At 36.7% G+C, this 22,946-nt stretch overlaps 1 pseudogene; it reads right to left on the reverse strand.

Moving 5' to 3' along the window:
* Nucleotides 1–12,395: 12,395 nt before the first annotated feature.
* Nucleotides 12,396–14,071, reverse strand: LOC116582298 (annotated as a pseudogene).
* Nucleotides 14,072–22,946: the final 8,875 nt, after the last annotated feature.

The raw sequence follows: 22,946 nt of genomic DNA on the forward strand, positions 1-22,946 counted from the left end.
AGCAATAGATTAAATCCTTTTGTATTTGCCATAAAGAATAATTTACTTAATCTAGATAATCTAGTCTATGTCTACATAATCTAGTCTATGTCTTTTACTCCATCATATACTCTCTGTCTTTCTGGTTTTATACAACAATACTTGCCCTATAGTATAGTAAGGTATAAGCTGGTTAGGATTCAGATGCTTAAACCAAATTATTATATAATTTAAATCTGGAAAATCTGGAATGACATGTTTGCTTTATTCTTTTCTGATATTGAAGAAAAGAAGATCCCTGATAAAAGAAATGTGTATAGATGAATTACCAACTTTGCAAGGTGAAAATTTGTAATAAGGATACTGTGGTCATAAAAATATCGATATGCTGAAAGTATTAAAATGTTTTTTCTACAAGATAATATTACAGTGTCAAGGTGCATAGATCCCACCCTTAGAATATATGAGTTCCAACTATGGCTATGTTAACTTGCAGGTTGTTTATGTGACCTTAGGAAAGTTTTTTAAACTCTTTATGCCATAGTTGTCATCCAAAAAAGGAAAAAAATGGAGATAGTACTTAATCCGATAGGGTTAGGGTGCAAATTATATAAACTAATCCATGCAAAATGCTGAGGAGAATGTCTGACACATATAAATCCATATATATAAAATTATTTCTGTATTGTAATATTTACATTATCATATATAATCAATATTCCCATTATTACTATTTTTATTAAAGCAAAAATGATTCTGTCAAGTAAAATAACAATGAAACACATAAAATACATACATTCCAAAATAAAAGAAAAAAGAGAAAATGAAAATTCTATTTTTAAAAGCTTTTTACTTCTTTATTAAAATAATCAAAATGCCTTAATTCTAACATTCTAATTCCAAGTTATAAGACAGTCAGCAATGTGTAACTGTTGATGATAACTATTAAAATTAATAGGAACACTTTTATTTTTATTTATAAGTAAAATTGAACCTATAGGACATTTATAAATCATAAAATATCAAATATCTGAGGAATATGTGTCATTAATAAGTATGCTTCATGGAAAGGGAGTCTGAATTTGCATTCCATTCAAACCCTCTATGGGATTTTCTCAGCACTGGCTGTCAGTTTTGTATTTACACTGTATAAAAAAATTATATTTCTTCTAACAGACACAATGCAACTTCCTCTTATTCTGTCCTTCCTAACTAATAAATTACACTTTTACCAAGTACTACCTTGTTTTTATGATATCCCTAATACGTTTGGAGAAATGGCTTTTTGTATAGCTAATGAAAGATAAACTTCAAGGTGTTTTGTTTGCATGAATCTTTTATAAACTGCAGGAGAGAGCCTAGCAAATTTAGGCTTATAATTTTGGATTATTGTCCTTAAAAAGTACCCAATCCAAACTGTGTAAACTTAAAACCCTTCAGATTCTGGGTTTCTCCATGTCTTAAATTATTATTATATGCTCTTAACACTATGAAAATTATTGAATATATAAAAGATGTGCTAAAGAGATGTTTTCCTTCCTTATCCACTTTTAAAAAATTGAGATTATAATCAACATACAACATTACATTAGCTGTAAGTGTTCAATATAATGATTTAATATATGTATGTATTATAAAATAAAGAGTACAATAATTTTAGTTACTATCCAACACCATATATAGTTATTTTTTTGTGATGCGAACTTTCAAGATTTATTCTCTTAGAAACTTTCATATATACAATATAGTATTGTTAATTATAGTCACATTAAATCCCCAGATCTTATTTGCTTTATAAATGGAAGTTTGTATTTTTTGACCATCTTCGCCCATATCCCTCTGCCTTCCCCCTGACAAACACCAATTTGTTCTCTGTGTCTATGAGTTTGGATTTTTGGTTTTAGTTTAGTTTCCATATGTAAGTGAGATCATAAGATATTTGTATTTCTGTCTGACTTATTTCACTTAGGATAGTGCCCTCAAATTCCATCTATGTTGTGGCAAATGGCAAGATTTCTTTCTTTTTTTTATGGCTGAACAGTATTCTACTGTATATTATGTATGATATACGTATCATATAATAAATTATATGTAGTAGATGTGATATATATATGATGCATGATATATGTCATATTTCCTTTTTATTTTTTTTAATTTGGGTATAGCTGACATATACTGTTACATTAGTTTGAAGTATAAAACATACTGATCCAACTTCTCCATATGTTATGCTATGCTCACCCTAAGTGTAGTTACCTTCTGCCACCATACAACACTATTACTGTATCATTGACTATATTCTTTATTCTGTGCCTTTTAATTCCTTGACATATTAATTCCACAATGGAAGTAGGTATCTTCCACTGTCCCTTACACATTTTGCCCATTCCCCCAGCGCTCTTTCCTCTGGTCATCATCAGTCTAGACTCTACTTATAGTTCTGATTTTGCTCTGTGTTTGTTCATTCATTTGGGTTTTTTTCAACTTCCACATTTGAGAAAAACTATACTGTATTTTTCTCTCTCAGTCTGACTTATTTTACTTAGCATAATACCCTTTATGTCCATCTATGTTGTCACAAACTATATCATCCTTCTTTCAAAGCTGTGTAAGATTCCATTATATATAATGGAATCATATATATATGTATATATATATGATGGAATCCTACTGTGCCATCAAGGCATATCTATATCTATAACTGTATCCATTTCTATATCTTCACCTATCTATATATCTAGATCTAGATCTAGATATGTTTATGTTGGGACATATGTTTATGTCCCAACCCCCCAAGCCCCTCCCCTCCAAAACCCTCCGTTTGTTTCTCAGAGTCCACAGCCTCTCATGGCTTGTCTCCCCCTCCAATTTCCCCCAACTCACTTCTCCTCTTCATCTCCCAATGTACTCCATGTTATTCCTTATGTTCAACACCGTTTCTTGAAGAGACTATACTTCCAAACTAGTAAGTTGTACCTTTACCAAGTATTACATTTAAATTGTTGAAGTTTGTTTATGCAAAATTAAGAAAAGAGGATGTGAGGTGGGTGAAATGGATGAAAATGGTCAAAAGGTACAAACTTTTGGTTAAAAGGTAAATAAATTTTTAGAAAGTAATGTACAGCATGCTGACTATAATTAACTCTACTATATTGAATATTCAAAAATGCTTAAAAGAGTAAATCTCAAACAAACAAACAAAAAAAAACCCCACAATGTTTTAACTGTGTGTGGTGATGGATGTTAACTAAAATTATTTTTGCAATCATTTTACTATCTATCTACCTATCTATCTACCAAATCATTATGTTGTATACCACTAACTAATCCAATGTTTGGACCCTGGCCAGAGTGGGGCAAGTTTTAACTAGGTATGCTCTGCTCTGCTTGATAAATGAGACCTGATATTAATTCTTTTAAAGTTATAACATTGCAGAACACTATAGTTGGTAGATGTGGTGCATGTGGAGGTTTCTGCTGGTCTTCTGGCAAAGGGGCCTCTTTTTTTTTTTTTTTTAAAGGGGCCTCTTTTGCTGGTCCTTAGACACAATGCAAGAGAAAAGCAGTATCAGCAGAACACAGGGAGGGTAGGACTTGCTGTAAGCAGTTTACCCAGCCAATGTTAGTGCTGTGCTGTTTACTGAAGTTTGTTTATGCTGGGGGGAAAGAGGAGGGAAGTGGCGCCAGCCAGCTCCTTTGCCCATGGAGAAGGAAGTCAGTGCTTGCTAGCCTCAGGGAAGCACTTCCAGAAGAGGGTTAAATTCCCATCGTGCAGCCCAAGCGTTTTTCAGATCACTGTTTTCAACCTATCTGCCTCCAGATTGCACAACTGCCTAGAGCAGCACAGAGCACCTTGGGTTCTATCCCAGCAAATCCTGCTGACTTTTAAAACTCCAAACTATAGGGACCTAAAGAAAAGCAAAGCTGGAGACATCACAATTCCAGACTCCGAACAATATCATGAAGCTATAGTGAACAAGACAGTATTTTACTGGCACAAAAATAGACACATAGATCAATGGAACAAATGGAACAAAATAAAACACCCAGAAATGAACCCAAAGCTATAGGTCAACTAACATTTGACAAAGTAGGAAAGAATATCCAGTGGAAAAGAGACAGTCTCTTCAACCAATGGTGTTGTAAAAACTGGATAGCAACATGAAAAAGAATAAAACTTGATCATCGCATTTACACCATATGCAGAAACAAATTCAAAATGAATGAAAGACCTATATGTGAGACAGAAAATCAACAAAATCCTAGAGGAGGACACAAACAGTAACCTCTTTGACATTGGCCCTTGCAACTTCTTACTAGATATGTCTTCTGAGGAAAGAGAAACAAAAGCAAAAATAAACTATTGGGACTTCAAAATAAAAAGCTTCTGCACAGCAAAGAAAACAATCGACAAAAGTAAAAGGCAATCCATGGAATGGGAGAAGATATTTGGAAATGACTTATCTGGTAAAGTATTAGTATCCAAAATATATAAGGAACTTATCAAACTCATCACCCAAAAAACAAATAATCCAGTTTAAAAATGGACAGAAGACATAAATGGCATTTTTCAAAAAAAAAAATTACATCCAAATGGCCAACAGACATAAGAAAACATACTCAACATGCTTTTATCAGGGAAATTCAAATCAAAACTACAAATAGCTATCACCTCACACCAGTCAGAATGGCTAAAATTAACAACATGGGAAATGACAGGTGCTGGTCAGGATGCAGAGAAAGGGGAACCCTCTTAAACTTTTGGTGAGAATGCAAACTGATGCAACTACTGTGGAAACCAGTATGGAGGTTCATCAAAAAATTAAAAATAAAGCTACCCAATGACCCAACAATTGCACTACTAGATATTGAGCCCCATGTCAGGCTCCTTACTTAGCAGAGAGTTTACTTCTCCCTCTCACTCTGCCTGATACTCTGCCTGTTTATGCTCTGTCTCTCTTTTTCATCAAATAACTAAATAATTTTTTAAAAGAATACTTTATCCAGCTAGGTTATCACTGGGCATTAAAGAGGGCACGTATTGCATGGAGCACTAGGTGTGGTGCATAAACAATCTTGGAACACTGAAAATATAAAATTAAATTAAAAAAATAGGAGAGATAAAAAGTTTTCAGGACAAACAGAAACTAAAAGAAATTGTGATCACCAAACCAGCCCTACAAGAAATATTAAAAGGGGTCATCTAAGCAAAGAGAGAGCCCAAAAGTAACATAGATCAGAAAGGAAAAGTGACAATATACAGTAACTGTCACCTTACAGGTAATACAATGGCACTACAGTCATAAGTCTAAATAGTACCGTGAATGTAAATGGACTAAGTGCTCCAATCAAAAGACGTAGGTATCAAGACCAACAAGACCAATTAATACGCTGCTTGCAAGAGGCTCATTTTACACCCAAAGACACCTTCAGGTTTAAAGTGAGGGGGGAAAACCATTTATCACGCTGATGGACATCAGAAGAAAGCTGGGGTGTCAATCCTTGTATCAGACAAATTAGAATTTAAACCAAAGACTGTAATAAGAGATGAAAAAGGACAATATATCATAATTAATTAAAGGGTCTATCTAATAAGAATATCTAAGAATTATAAATATTTATGCCACTAACATGGGAGTAGCCAATTATATGAGCCAATTAATAACAAAATCAAAGAAACACATTGATAATGGTATGATAATAGTAAGGGACTTTAATATTCCCCATCACTGCAATGGACAGATCATCTAAACAGAAGATCAAGAAGGAAATATGGGCTTTGAATGACACTCTGACCCAGATGGACCTCACAGATATATTTAGAACATTCCATCCCAAAGCAATAGAATACTCATTCTTCTTAAGTGCACATGGGACATTCTCCAGAATAGATCACATCCTGGGTCACAAATCAGGTCTCAAATGGTACCAAAAAAATGGGGTCATCCCGTGCATATTTTTGGGCCACAGTGTTTTGAAATTGTAACTCAATCACAGGAAGAAAGTGGGAAAGAACTCAAATACATATGAGGGGTCGAGATGGCAGAGGAATAGGGGACCCTATTTCAACTGGTGCCCTGAATTGAGCTGCATATCTACCAGAACACTATGAACACCTATGAAATCAGCCTGAGATGTAAGATTATACTTGTCTGGATTTCTACAGGGACAGAGGATCATCAGTCAAGAGGGTAAAACTTGCCTGGTTAGTGATTGATATTTTCAGCTATACAACCACAACTCAACAGAATTACAAGGAGCAGGAACTCCCAAAAAAGAAAATACTCAGAGACAATGACCTCTCTAGCAGATCTAATGGATATGGATGTAAGCAAGATGTCAAAAATAGACTTCAGGGTAGCACTTATGAAGAAAACAATAAGGCTGGAGAAAACTATTAATGGAAACAGATTAATTAAGGGAAGAAGTGAAAGCAGATCTGTCAGAACTTAAAAATGCTATCAATGAGATACAAACTAATCTAGATATTCTAACAGTTAGGGTAAATGAGGCAGAAGAATGAATTAGTGATCTTGAAGAAAAACTGATAGAAAAGAAGCAGGAGGGGGCCTGTATCAAACAGTTTAAAATCCATGAAAATAGAATTAGAGAAATAAATGATGCCATGAAACATTCCAATGTCAGAATTATTGGGATACCTGAGGGGGTAGAGGGAGAAAGAGAGAAAGGACTAGAATATATATTTGACCAAATTGTAGCCAAGAACTTCCCTAATCTGAGGACTGAAACAAGTAATCCTATCCTAGAGGCACAGAGGATACCCTCCAAGATCAATGAGGGAAGATAAACCCCAAGCATGTAATAGTAAAACTCATAAATCTTAGAAACACAGAAACCATTTTAAGGGCAGTTAGGGGGAAGAGATTGTTTATGTACAGAAGGAGAAACATCAGAATAACATCAGTTCTGTCCACAGAAACCTGGCAAGACATATTCAGCATACTAAATGAACAGAATATACAACCAAGAATTCTTTATCCAGCAAGGCTGTCGTTCAGCTTAGATGGAGATATAAGAAAATTTCAGGACGGTCAGAGACTTAAGGAATATGTGACCATTAAGCTGGCCTTGCAAGAAATATTAACGGGGGTTCTATAAAAGAAGAAAGGCCCCAAGAGTGATACAGAACAGAGATATAAAAAGATGATCCATAGAAATAAGTACTTCACAGGCAACATGATGACAATAAAATCTTGTCTATCAATAATCACTCCCAACGTGAATGGCACAAATACTCCCATAAAACAGTACAGAGTTGCATATTGGATAAAAACACAGAACCCATATATATGCTGTATACAAAAGACTCATTTTGATACATCCAGACTGAAAGTGAAGGGATGGAGAATTGTCTTTCATGCTGACAGACTGCAAAGTAAAGCTGGGGTAGCAATTCTCATATCAGACAAAGTAGATTGTAAGCTAAAGACTATAGTTAAAGATACAGAAGGACACTAAATCTTTCTTAAAGGGTCTATCCATCAAGAATATCTAACAATTATAAATATCTATGTCCCTAAAATAGAAGTGAACTGCATAAGCCAATTGTTAAAATAAAGAGACATATTGATAAAAATACGTTAATTGTAGGAGACCCTAGCACCCCACTCTCAGCAATAGGCAGATCAACTAAGCATAAAATCAACAAACAAGAGCTTTGAATGACACTGGGCCAGATGGATCTCATAGATGTATACAGAACATTCCACCTTAAAACAATAGAATGGTCATTCTTCTCAAACATACATGTAACTTTCTATAGACAAAATACTGGGTCACAAATCAGGGCTCAACTGATACCAAAAGATTAAGGTGATTTGCTGCATATTCTCAGACCAAAATGCTGTAAAACTGGAATTCAATCACAAGAAAAAGTTTGGAAGAAATTCAAACCGTTGGAAGCTAAACACTGTCCTGCTCAATAATGATGGGTCAACCAGGAAATCAAAGAAGAACTTAATTCATGGAAACCAATGAAAACAAAGACACATCAATCCAAAAACTATGGGATACGTCAAAGGTGGTCCTAAGGGTTAAATGCATAGCCATCCAAGCCTCACTCAAAAAAAAAAAAAAAAATCCCAAACACACCTACTATCTTTATACCTTAAAGATCTAGAGAAGCAACAACAAATTAAACCTAACCCAGGCATGAAAAGGTAAATAATTAAGATTAGAGCAGAGATTAATTAAATAGAAACCAGAAATTCAGTAGAACACATTAAAGAAACTAGAAGCTTGTTCTTTGAAAAAATTAATAAGATAGATAAACCATTGACTAGACTAATCCAAAAGAAAAGAGAAAGGACCCAAATTACTAAAATTATGAATGAAAGGGGAGAGATCACAATAACACTAAGGAAATAAACATAATTCTAAGAAATTATTATCAACAGCTATATGACAATAAATTAAACAACCTAGAAGAAATGGATGCATTCCTGGAAACCCATAAAATATCAAGATTGAAACAGGAAGAAATTGACAACCTGAATAAACTCATAACCAGTTATCAGATTAAATCAGTAATCAAAACCTTCTCAAAAAACAAAAGTCCAGAACCTGAGGATTCCCTGGGAAATTCTACCAAACATTTCAAAAATATATTTTACCTTTTCTCCTGAAGCTTTTTCAGAAATAGAAACACAAGGAAAACTTCCATACTTTTTCTATGAGGCCAGCATTACCTTGCTCCCCAAACCAGGCAAAGACATCATCAAAAAGGAGAATTTCAGCACAATATCCCTGATGAATATGGATGTCAACATTCTTGAAAAGATCCTAGCTAATAGGATCCAACAGGACTTTAAAAGCATTCTCCCTTTTGATCAGGTGAGGGTTATCCCTGGGATGCAATGGTGGTTTAACATTCATGAATCAATAAATGTGACAAAACATATAAATTAGAGAAGAAACAAGAACCACAATGTCCTCTCAATCAATGCTGAAAATGCATTTAACAAAATACAGCATCCTTTTGTGATTAAAACTTTTCAGAGTATAAGAATAGAGGGAACACTCCTCAACTTCATAAGATCCATCTATAAGAAACCCACAGCAAATATCATTCTCAATGGGCAAAAACTGAGAGACTTCCCATTGAGATCAGGAACATGACAAAGATGCCCAATCTCACCACTATTTTTCAACATAGGACTAGAAGTCCTAGCAACAGAAATCAAACAACAAAAAGGAATAAAAAGCATTCACACTGGCAAAGAATAAGTCAGACTCTCTCCACGGATGACATAATACTTCATGTGGAAAACCCAAAAGTTTCCACCTTTGTATTACTAGAATTCATACAACAATTCGGTAATGTGGCAGAATACAAAATCAGTGCACAGAAATCAGTTGCTTTCTTATACACTAACAATGAAACTGTAGAAAGAGAAATTAGAGAATTGATTCCATTTATAATAAAATCAAAACTGATAAGATACCTTGGAATAAACCTAACCAACAAGGTAAAGGATCTATACAGCATGAACTACAAAACACTCATGAAAAAACTGAAGACAAAAAATGGAAGAACATTCCATGCTCATGGATCAGAAGAATAAACATTGTTAAAATATCCATGCTGCCCAGAGCAATCTATACTTTCAGCACCATCCCAATTTTAAAAATGGCATTTAAAAATATTTTATTTATTTCTTTGACACAGAGATATCACAAGTAGGCAGAGAGGCATGAAGAGAGAGGTGTGGAGGAAGCAGGCACCCCGCCAAGCAGAGAGTCTGATATCGGGCTCAATCTCAGGAGACTGAGATGATGACCTAAGCCAAAGGCAGGGGCTTAACCCAGTGAACCACTCAGGTGCCCCCAAAGTGACATTTTTTAAAAATTGTTTTAAATGCTGGAACAAACATTCCTAAAATTTGTATGGAAACAGAAAATAACCCGAATCACCAAGGAAATGTTGAAAAAGAGTAACAAAGCTGGATGCATCACGTTGCCTGATTTCAAGCTATATGACAAAGCTACATTTAGCAAGACACAAGGTCCTGGCACAAAAACACACACAGAGCAGTGGAACAGAATGGAGAGCCAGAGTATGGACTCTCAACTGTATGGTCAACTAATCTTTGAGAAAGCAGAAAAAAATATCCAATGGAAGAATGAAAGTCTCTTCAATAATTGGTGCTGGGAAAATTGGACAGCTATATACAGAAGAATGAAACTGGACCATTCTCTTACACCATACACAAAGACAAATTCTAAATGGATGAAAGACCTCAATATGAAACAGGAATCCATCAAAATCCTAGAAGAGAACATAGGAAGTACCCTCTTCCACATCAGCCACAACCACTTCTTTCAAGACACGTCTCCAAAGGCAAGGGAAACAAAACCAAATATGAAATTTTGGGACTTCATCAAGATCCAGAGCTTCTGCACAGCAAAGGAAACAGTCAACAAAACAAAGAGGCAACCCATGGAATGGGAGTAGATATTTGCAAATGACACTACAGAGAAAAGGCTGATGTATAAGGAACTCTTCAAACTCAACACCCAAAAAACATAATCAAGTTAAAAAAATGAGCAGCAGACATGAGCAGACACTTATTCAAAGGAGACATACAAAAGGATAACAAATGCAAGAAAAATTGTTCATCAACATTAGCCACCATGGAAATTCAAATCAAAACCACATTGAGATACAAATTTAAACCAGTTAGAATGGTAAAAATCGACAAGGCAGGAAACAACAAACGTTGGAGAATTTGTGGGGGAAGTTGAACCCTCTTACACTGTTGGTGGGAATGATAATTGGTGTAGCCACTTTGGAAACGGTGTGGTGGATTCTCAAAAAATGAAAACTAATGCTACCCTATGACGCAGCAATTGCGCTACTGGGAATTTATCCCCAAAGATACAGATGTGGTGAAAAGAAGAGACTTATGAACCCCAAAGTTCATAGTAGCATTGTTCACAATAGCCAAAATGTGGAAAGAGCCAGGATGCCCTTCAACAGACAAATGGATAACAAAGATTTGGTCCTTATACACAATGGAATATTACTCATCTATCAAAAAGATGACTACCCAACTTTTGCATTGTCATATTTTGGACTGGAGGAGATTATGCTAAATGAAGTAAGTCAAGCAGGGAAAGTCATTTGTCATATGTTTTTGCTTATTTGTGGAACATAGGTAATAGCATGGAGGACAATAGGAAAGGGGAAAATTACAGGGGACAGTTGTGACACTTCGATTGAAGATGTGCTTGGGAACAGTCTCAGAGAATAGACTGGGTGTGGTGCATAAACAATGAATTCTGGAACATTGAAAAGAAATTTAAAAAAATAAAAATAAAACAAAAGAAACATCCTACTAAAGAATGAATGGGTCAACCAGGAAATTAAAAAAAAATGAAAAATAATCATGACAATACAGACAAAAGGTTGATATCAAGGATGTATAAAGAACTCCTGAAACTCAACACACACAAAACAGATAATTATATCAAAAAATGGGCAGAAGATATGAACAGACACTTCTCCAATGAAGACATACAAATGGCTATCAGACACATGAAAAAATGTTCATCATCACTAGCCATCAGGGAGATTCAAATTAAAACCACATTGAGATATCACCTTACACCAGTTAGAATGGCCAAAATTAGTAAGACAGGAAACAACATGTGTTGGAGGGGATGTGGAGAAAGGGGAACCCTCTTACACTGTAGGTGGGAATGCCAGTTGGTGCAGCCACTTTGGAAAACAGTGTGGAGATTCCTCAAGAAATGAAAAATAGAGCTTCCCTATGACCCTGCCATTGCACTACTGGGTATTTATCCCAAAGATACAGATGTAGTGAAGAGAAGATCCATCTGTACCCCAATGTTTATAGCAGCAATGGCCACGGTCGCCAAACTGTGGAAAGAACCAAGACGCCCATCAACGGATGAATGGATAAGGAAGATGTGGTCCATATACTCTATGGAGTATTATGCCTCCATCAGAAAGTCTGAATGCCCAACTTTTGTAGCAACAGGGACGGGACTGGAAGAGATTATGCTGAGTGAAATAAGCAAGCAGAGAGAGTCAATTATCATATGGTTTCACTTATTTGTGGAGCATAACAAATATCATGGAGGACAAGGGGAGTTAGAAAGGAGAAGGGAGTTGGGGGGAATTGGAAGAGGAGGTGAACCATGAGAGATAATGGACTCTGAAAATCAATCTGAGGCTTTGGAAGAGGCAGGGGGTGGGAGGTTGGGGGAATCAGGTTGTGGGTATTAGAAAGGGCACAGATTGCATGGAGCACTGGGTGTGGTGCAAAAACAATGAATACTCTTATGCTGAAAATAAATAAATAAATAAATAAATAAATAAATAAATAAATACATACACAGATTCCCCCCGGGGGGTGGGGGGAATCATGATCCTATTCTTTTAATACTTGCCATCCTTGAGTTTATGGTACAATGTTTTGGTATTTGATGGGTCTATTTCAAGTGCCTCCAAACAACTGTCAATTGCTGCCTGCCAATTTGACATCTTCTGTTAATTAGCTCCAATATTTGGCACACAGCTTAGAGCTATAGGTTGTAGCTTCAATCCATCTGCTTTCCTAATAACAGCGTTTGAATCTTCTACATATCTTAAAGGTTTTGTATATTTTTTTATTAACTATCTCCCAGTTCTGGGATTTGAAAAAAATATATTTCCAATTTTTTAAAGTCTTCTCTTATTAGCAAAATTTTATCTACATATTTTAAGTATATATCTGCTTCTTCAAATAAATCTGGGTGACTGTCACCAGAACCATCATTTGGGAATATACCCCAATGATCTCCCTCCTTTAGTTTTCTGCATTCTGTAATAACACATATTTTGGCAGGTTTTTCACCTTTCACTTCTGCATTTTCCAGTATCCTTGCCACACCCATTTTTTAAATTATTTGACCAAATACCATATTTATCCCCTCCAAATGAGGATTTGGAATTGTTGATAAAGTACTAAGAACCACTTGTGTTGCAGCTTGCATTTGCCATGCTCTATAAACCTTGGTCATGCTTATAATAGGAATTTTCATCTTCAAAATTTTCACTATAAATTCTTTCTCCACCTTTCCCATTTTGATTTGAGAAATCTCCACCCTGAACCATAAATTTCTTAATAATTCATTGGAAAGGGCATCCTTTGAAATGGAGAGTTTTCCCAGTGGTGGGTCCAGTGGAATTTTCTCTTGTACCCTAGATATGAAAATTTTCTTCAGTTTTGGGTACAATATCTGAAAATAATTCTAAGGCAATTAAACCAACTCACTCCCTACTGATGTCCATGTCAAAGAAGACTCAGCAATTACTGTGGTTGGAAGGCTTAGTCTGGGGGAGAGTTGTGACACTTCAATTGAAGATGTGCTTGGGAAAAGTCTCAGAGAACCTCTTGGGCACACTGCAGCTCAACCCAAGTGGCTTTCTCTTAAAAAATATCTTATTTTATTTTATTTAAAGATTAGATTTACTTTTTTTTTTTTTTTTCAGAGAGGGGAGGCACAAGCAGGGAGAATGGCAGTCAGATGGAGAAGCAGGCTCCTTGCTGAACAAGGAGCCCAATATGGGACTTGGTCTGAGGACACTGGAATAGTGACCTGAGCCAAAGGCAGATGTTTAACCAACTGAGATACCCAGGCATCTTAAAATAAAATATTTTAAATGAAAAAAAAATCATTTCATTTTTAAGGCACTTTCTTCACATAATTTTCAAAATAGGAGAGAGAACAAAATATAGAGTAAGCTTTGAGATAACAATGTGTGGTAATTAGATTTGTTCCTTTTGCATTCATTTAGGATGTATTGGTAAATGTGATGTTTGAAGGCTTTTATTCTTGTTTTGGTTGTGTTGATTTTTTGTTACTTAATTGGTTACTGTGGATATAATCTATTCTATCAAATTACTTTTAACTAATATATCCTTTTATACTTGTCCATTTATTCCAAATGCTGTCCTTTTAGTATAATTTTTTCCCCCATAATTACTCCCTTGCTCCTAATTTACTTGTGGAAAACATACTTGCTGGGGATGCAAGGACCTCTGCTATATTGCCAGCACTTCATTCTTATAATTTGGACCAATATGGCTGGTTCATAAGCTATATAGTAGAAAATAATGATCTTGTTCTACTCAAGAGGAAGGTGGGAAATGCAGCTTTTTTTTTTTACTATTATTTCATCTTTCTTCTCATCTTTGAAGCATTTTTTTAAATCCAATAATGCTTCATAAGGAAGTATTTCTACAAAAAATCATCTAAAATGCTTTTTGGAAAAGTTATTCTTGACTAATAATTTCATTAGTAAACTCTGCTTAGTTTTCTTATATTCTAAGGGTTTCAGTTCCTGACCAAAATGTTTTGGTAGATTTTTTTTTCAAGCGAAATAATTTTTCAACAAATTAATAGGTCTTAGTGGTGAAAAGATTGGAGGTAATTGTTTTAGTTCTTTGAGCTTTAAACACTCAAATTCTGGCAGCATAACTTGGAAGTGGTCAGTCACAATTTTAGAAAGTGTGTTTATAACCACCATTGTAATGGTATTATACATTGTTGTGGTAGGCATCAGTTTTCTACCCGTTTTGAAAACAAGGAAACTAAGACATAGTACAATGCAAATGAGTTCCTAAAGGTCAACTAATATGTTGCATAGAATTAAAAATCGAATTGCAGTTTTATAAGTACAAAATCTTTTCATGCTACTATAGCTTGCTGTCTCCCACAAAAGTTTTGGCTCTGAATTTCCTTTGTTAAATTTGTCTGGCTCTCATCACTTAGGTAGTATGTTTAGGATCCTGGGACAGAGAATTGAAAACAGTGTTTCTCTGTTAAAATAATTGAATTTTCTCATCTACATATAGGGATAGGGAAAATAGTGGTGTTTTTTAGTTTTCATTAAGAATAAATTTGAGGGGAGTCAAGATGGCAGAGAAGTAGCAGGCTGAGACTACTTCAGCTAGCAGGAGATCAGCTAGATAGCTTATCTAAAGATTGCAAACACCTACAAATCCATAGGCAGATTGAATAAAAGAAGAACAGCAATTCTAGAAACAGAAAAACAACCACTTTCTGAAAGGTAAGACTGGCGGAGAAGTGAATCCAAGGCGAAGGGAAGATAGACCCTGGGGGGAGGGGCCGGCTCCCGGCAAGCGGCGGAGCAATGGAGCACAAAATCAGGACTTTTAAAAGTCTGTTCCAATGAGGGACATCGATCCAGAGGCTAAACTGGGGTGAAGGCCACACGGGGTCAGCGTGGCCTAAAGTCCCGCAGGGTCACAGAAGGATCAGGGGTGTCTGAGGGTCGCAGAGCTTACAGGTATTAGAACGGGGAAGCCGGCTACAGAGACAGAGCCGACAGTGAGCTCACAGCTGGGGGTTACCTTGAACCAGTCGCAGGCCCCGTGAGCTCAGAGAGCTGCCGGAGGTCAGGCAGACGGGAGTTACTGGGCGCTGTTCTCTGACAGTGCACTGAGGAGTGGGGCCCTGGGCTCTCGGCTCCTCCGGGCCAGAGACCAGGAGGCCACCATTTGTATTCCTGTCCTCCGGAACTCTACGGAAAACGCTCAGGGAACAAAAGCTCCTGAAAGCAAACCCGAGTGGATTACTCAGCCCGGCCCCTGGTAAGGGTGGTACAATTCCACCTGGGGCAAAGACACTTGAGAATCACTACAACAGGCCCCTCCCCCAGAAGATCAACAAGAAATCCAGCCAAGACCAAGTTCACCTACCAAGGAGTGCAGTTTCAATACCAAGGAGAGCAGCAGAATTCCAGAGGAGGAGAAAGCAAATCACGGAACTCATGGCTTTCTCCCTATGATTCTTTAGTCTTGCAGTTAATTTAATTTTTTTTTCTTTTTCATTTTTTTCTCTCCTTCTGCTAAAACTTTTTTTAACTTTTACCCTTTTCTTTTTTAACATTTTTAACTAGTTTATCTAATATATATATATATATATATATATATATATATATTCTCTTTTATACTTTTCTTTATTCATTTTCTTTTTAAAATTCTTTTCTTTTTTCTTTCTTTCTTTCTTTCTGAACCTCTTTTTATCCCCTTTCTCTCCCCTCACGATTTGGGATCTCTTCTGATTTGGTTAAAGCATATTTTCCTGGGGTTGTTGCCACCCTTTTAGTATTTTACTTGCTGCTTCATATACTTTTATCTGGACAAAATGACAAGGTGGAAAAATTCACCACAAAAAAAAGAACAAGAGGCAGTACCAAAGGCTAGGGACCTAGTCAATACAGACATTAGTAATATGTCAGATCTAGAGTTCAGAATGACAATTCTCAAGGTTCTATCTGGGCTCAAAAAAGGCATGGAAGCTATTAGAGAAACCCTCTTGGGAGATATAAAAGCCCTTTCTGGAGAAATAAAAGAACTAAAATCTAACAAAGTTGAAATCAAAAAAGCTATTAATGAGGTGCAATAAAAAATGGAGGCACTCACTGCTAGGATAAATGAGGCAGAAGAAAGAGTTAGCGATATAGAAGACCAAATGAAAGAGAAGAAAGAAGGTGAGCAAAAGAGGGACAAACATCTACTGGACCACAAGGGGAGAATTCGAGAGATAAGTGACACCATAAGATGAAACAACATTAGAATGATTGGGATTCCAGAAGAAGAAGAAAGAGAGAGGGGAGCAGAAGGTATACTGGAGAGAATTATTGGGAAGAATTTCCCCAATATAACAAAGGGAACAAGCATCAAAATTCAGGAGGTGCAGAGGACGCCCCTCAAAGTCAATAAGAATAGGCCCACACCCCGTCACCTAATAGTAAAATTTACAAGTCTTAGTGACAAAGAGAAAATCCTGAAAGCAGCACAGGAAAAGAAGTCTGTAACATACAATGGTAAAAATATTAGATTGGCAGCAGACTTATCCACAGAGACCTGGCAGGCCAGAAAGAGCTGGCATGATATATTCAGAGCAGTAAACAAGAAAAACATGCAGCCAAGAAAACTCTATGCAGCTAGGCTATCACTGAAAATAGGAGGAGAGTTAAAAAGCTTCCAGGACAAACAAAAACTGAAAGAATTTGCAAACACCAAACCAGTTCTACAGGAAATATTGAAAGGGGTCCTCTAAGCAAAGACAGAGCTTAAAAGTAGTAGATCAGAAAGGAACAGAGACCATATACAGTAACAGTCACCTTACAGGCAATACAATGGCACTAAATTCATATCTCTCAATAGTTACCCTGAATGTTAACGGGCTAAATGCCCCAATCAAAAGACACAGGGTATCAGAATGGATAAAAAAACAAAACCCATCTATATGTTGCCTACAAACTCATTTCAGATCCGACGACACCTCCGATTTAAAGTGAGGGGGTGGAAAACAATTTACCATGCTAATGGACATCAGAAGAAAGCAGGGGTGACAATCTGTATATTAGGTCAATTAGATTTTAAGCCAAAGACTATAATATGAGATGAGGAAGGACACTATATCATACTCAAAGGATCTGTCCAACAAGAAGATCTAACAATTTTAAATATCTATGCCCCCAACGTGGAAGCAGCCGATTAAATAAACCAATTAATAGCAAAATCAAAGAAACACATCAACAATAATACAATAATAGTAGGGAACTTTAACACGCCCCTCACTGAAATGGACAGATCATCCAAGCAGAAGATCCACAAGGAAATAAAGGCCTTAAATGACACAATGGACCAGATGGACATCACAGATATATTTAGAACATTTCATCCCAAAGTAACAGAATACACATTCTTTGGTGCACATGGAACATTCTCCAGAATAGATCACATCCTCGGTCCTAAATCAGGTCTCAACTGGTATCAAAAGATTGGGATCATTCCCTGCAACTTTTCAGACCACAATGCTCTGAAGCTAGAAATCAATCACAAGAGGAAATTTGAAAAGAACCCAAATACATGGAGACTAAATAGCATCCTTCTAAAGAATGAATGGGTCAACCAGGAAATTAAAGAAGAATTGAAAAAACTCATGGAAACAAATGATAATGAAAACACAACGGTTCAAAATCTGTGGGACACAGCAAAGGCAGTCCTGAGAGGAAAATATATAGTGGTACAAGCCTTTCTCAAGAAACAAGAAAGGTCTCAAGTACACAATGTAATCCTACACCTAAAGGAGTTGGAGAAAGAACAAGAAAGAAATCCTAAACCCAGCAGGAGAAGAGAAATCATAAAGATCAGAGCAGGAATCAATGAAATAGAAACCACAAAAAAAAAAAAAAAAACCCAATAGAACAAATCAACTAAACTAGGAGCTGGTTCTTTGAAAGAATTAATAAGATTGATAAACCCCTGGCCAGACTTATCAAAAAGAAAAGAGAAAGGACACAAATAAATAAAATCATACCATGAGCAACTCTACGCCAACAAATTTGAAAATCTGGAAGAAATAGATGCATTCCTCGGGGCGCCTGGGTGGCTCAGTGGGTTAAAGCCTCTGCCTTTTGCTCAGGTCATGATCCCAGGGTCCTGGGATCGAGCCCCACATCGGGCTCTCTGCTCAGCAGGAAGGCTGCTTTCTCCTCTCTCTCTCTCTGCCTGCCTCTCAGCCTACTTGTGATCTCTGCCTGTCAAATAAATAAATAAAATCTTTAAAAAAAAAAAAAGAAATAGATGCATTCCTAGAGACATATAAATTACCTCAACTGAACTAGGAAGAAATAGAAAACTTAAACAGACCCATAACCAGTAAGGAGATTGAAACAGTCATCAAAAATCTCCAAACAAACAAAAGCCCAAGGCCAGAAGGCTTCCTGGGGGAATTCTACCAAACATTTATTTATTTATTTTTTAAAGATTTTATTTATTTATTTGACAGACAGAGATCACAACAAGTAGGCAGAGAGGTAGTCAGAGAGAGAGGAGGAAGCAGGCTCCTTGCTGAGCAGAGAGCCCGATGTGGGGCTCTATCCCAGGACCCTGGTATCCTGGCCTGAGCCAAAGGCAGAGGCTTAACCCACTGAGCCACCCAGGCGCCCCTCTACCAAACATTTAAAGAAGAACGAATTCCTATTCTCTGAAACTGTCCCAAAAAATAGAAATGGAAGGAAAACTTCCAAACTCATTTTTAGGGCAGCAGCACCTTGATCACAAAACCAGACAAGGATCCCATCTAAAAAGAAAACTACAGACGCATATCCTTGATGAACACAGATACGAAAATTCTCACCAAAATTCTAGCCAAAAGGATTCAACAGTACATTAAAAGGATTATTCATCACGACCAAGTGGGATTTATTCTAGGGCTGCAAGGTTGGTTCAACATCTGCAAATCAATCAATGTGATAAAATACATTAATAAAAGAAAGAACAAGAACCATATGATACTCTCAATAGATGCTGAAAAAGCATTTGACAAAGTACAGCATCCATTCCTGATTAAAACTCTTCAAAGTGTAGGGATAGAGGGCACATACCCCAATATCATCAAAGCCATCTATGAAAAACCCACCACAAATATCATTCTCAATGCAGAAAAACTGAAAGCTTTTCTGCTAAGTTCAGGAACATGGCAGGGATGCCCATTATCACCACTGCTATTCAACATAGTACTAGAATTCCTAGCTCAGCAGTCAGACAACAAAAGGAAATTAAAGGCATCCAAATTGGCAAAGAAGTAGTCAAACTATCACTCTTCACAGATGATATGATACTATATGTGGAAAACCCAAAAGACTCCACTCCCAAACTGCTAGAACTTATACAGGAATTCAGTAAAGTGTCAGGATATAAAATCAATGCACAGAAATCAGTTGCATTTCTCTACACCAACAACAAGACCGAAGAAAGAGAAATTAAGGAGTCAATCCCATTTACCATTGCACCCAAAACTATAAGATACCTAGGAATAAACCTAACCAAAGAAGCTAAGAATCTATACTCAGAAAACTATAAAGTACTCATGAAAGACATTGAGGAAGACACAAAGAAATGGAAAAATGTTCCATGCTCCTGGATTGAAAGAGCACATATTGTGAAAATGTCTATACTACCTAAAGTAGTCTACACATTTAATGCAATTCCTATCAAAATACCATCCATTTTTTCCAATTAAATGGAACAAATAACCCTAAAATTTATGTGGAACCAGAAAAGACCTCGGATAGCCAAAGGGATATTGAAAAAGAAAGCCAACGTTGGTGGCATCACAATTCCGGACTTCAAGCTCTATTACAAAGCTGTCATCATCAAGACAGCATGGTACTGGCACAAAAACAGACACATAGATCAATGGAAAAGAATAGAAAGCCCAGAAATAGACCCTCAACTCTATTTTCAACTAGTCTTTGACAAAGCAGGAAAGAATGTCTGATGGAAAAAAGACAGCCTCTTCAGTAAATGGTGTTTGGAAAATTGGACAGCAACATGCAGAAAAATGAAATTGGAGCATTTCCTTACACCACACATGAAAATAAAATCAAAATGGATAAAGGACCTAAATGTGAGAAAGGAATCCATCAAAATCCTTGAGGAGAACACAGGCAGCAACCTCTTCGACCTTAGCCGTAGAAACATCATCCTAGGAACATCGCCAAAGGCAAGGGAAGCAAGGGCAAAAATGAACTATTGGGATTTCATCAAGATCAAAAGCTTTTGCACAGCAAAGGAAACAGTCAACAAAACCAAAAGACAACTGACAGAATGGGAGAAGATATTTGCAAATGACATATAAGATAAAGGACTAGTGTCCAAAATCTATAAAGAACTTAGCAAACTCAACACCCAAAGAACAAATAATCCAATCAAGAAATGGGCAGAAGACATGAACAGACATTTCTGCAAAGAAGACATCCAGATGGCCAACAGACACATGAAAAAATGCTCCACATCACTTGGCATCAGGGAGATACAAATCAAACCCACAATGAGATACCACCTCACACCAGTCAGAATGGCTAAAATTAACAAGTCAGGAAATGACAAAGGCGAGGATGTGGAGAAAGGGAAACACTCCTACACTGTTGGTGGGAATGCAAGCTGGTGCAACCACTCTGGAAAACAACATGGAGTTGTCTCAAAATGTTGAAAATAGAGCTACCCTATGACCCAGAAATTTCACTACTGGGTATTTACCCTAAAGATACAAACATAGTGATCCAAAGGGGTATGTACACCTGAATGTTTATAGTAACAATGTCTACAATAGCCAAACTATGGAAAGAGCCTAGATGTCCATCAACAGATGAATGGATAAAGGACGATACACACACACACACACACACACAACGAAATACTACGCAGCCATCAAAAGAAATGAAATCTTGCCATTTGCGACAACGTGGATGGAACTAGAGGTTATCATGCTTAGTGAAATATGTCAATCGGAGAAAGACAAGTCTCATATGTTCTCCCTTATATGAGGAAGTGGAGATGCAACATGGGGGGGTTAAGGGGGTAAAGGGGGTTAAGTGGGTTAATGGGGTAGGAGAAGAATAAATGAAACAGGATAGGATTGGGAGGGAGACAAACAATAAATGACTCTTTATCTCAGAAAACAAACTGAGGGTTGCTGGGGGGAGGATGGTTGGGAGAGGGGGGTGGGTTTATGGAAATTGGGGAAGGTATGTGCTATGGTGAGTGCTATGAAGTGTGTTAACCTGGCGATTCACAGACCTGTACCCCTGGGGATAAAAATACATTATATGTTTATTAAAAAAAAATCCAATCTTAAAAAAAATGAATGGGTTAACTAGGAAATTAAAGAAGGGAAAATTACATGCAAATATATGAAAATGAAAATAAAACAAAACAAAGACACTTCAGAATCTTTGGGATGCAGCAAAGACAGTCCTTAGAGGGAAATATATTGCAATACAGGTTTATCTCAAGAAACGAGAAAAATCTCATTTGCACAACCTAACCTTACACCTAAAGGAATAAGAATAAGAACAGCACTTAGAGCCTAACACCACTAGAACTGAAATAATAAAGATTAGAGCAGAAGTAAACAATATGGAAACAAAAAGAACAGAAGAATGGATCAAAAAAGTAAAAGATGGTTCATTGAAATAAATAATAAAACTAACAAACCCGTAGCCAGACTTACCAAGAGAACAAAGACAATTCTTAAATAAATAAAATCATGAATGAGAGAGAAATAAAACAATTATAAGAGAATATTATGAAAAATTATATGCAAACAAATGGGGCAATCTGAAATAAATGGGTGAGTTCCTGAAAACATACGAAGTGCAAAAACTGGAACAGGATAAATAGGTTATTTGAACAGACTAAAACCAGTAATGAAATTGAATCAGTTTAAAAAAATCTCCTGCCAAATAAAAGGGCAGATGGTGTCCTAGGGGAATTCTACCAAACATTTAAAGAAAAGGAAATACCTATTCTTCTGGAACTGTTCTAAAAAACAGAAATGAAAATAAAACTTCTAAGCTCCTATGAATCCAGCATTACCTTGATTTTAAAACCAGACAAAGAACCCATGACAAAGAAGAATAACAGTCCCATATCACTGATGAAGATGAATACAAAAATTCTCAGGAAAGTACTGGACAATCAAATCCAAGAGTACATTAAAAGACTTACTGGGGCACCTGGGTGGCTCAGTGGGTTAAGCCTCTGCCTTCAGCTCAGGTTGTGATCTCAGTATCCTGGAATTGAGCCCCGCATCAGGCTCTCCACTCTGCGGGAAGCCTGCTTCCCCCTCCCCTCTGCCTGCCTCTCTGCCTACTTGTGATGTCTCTCTCTCTGTCAAATAAATTAAAAAAAAATTTCTTTTTAAAGAATTACCAGGGTGCCTGGGTGGCTCAGTGGGTTAAAGCCTCTTCCTTTGGCTCAGGTCACAATCCCAGGTTCTGGGATCAAGCCCCACATCGGGCTCTCTGCTCAGTAGGAAGCCTGTTTCCTCCTCTTTCTCTCTGCCTGCCTCTCTGCCTACTTGTGATCTCTGTCAAATAAATAAATAAAATCTTC

Source organism: Mustela erminea, chromosome X, assembly GCF_009829155.1.
Source record: "Mustela erminea isolate mMusErm1 chromosome X, mMusErm1.Pri, whole genome shotgun sequence".
Taxonomy (NCBI): Eukaryota; Metazoa; Chordata; class Mammalia; order Carnivora; family Mustelidae; genus Mustela; species Mustela erminea.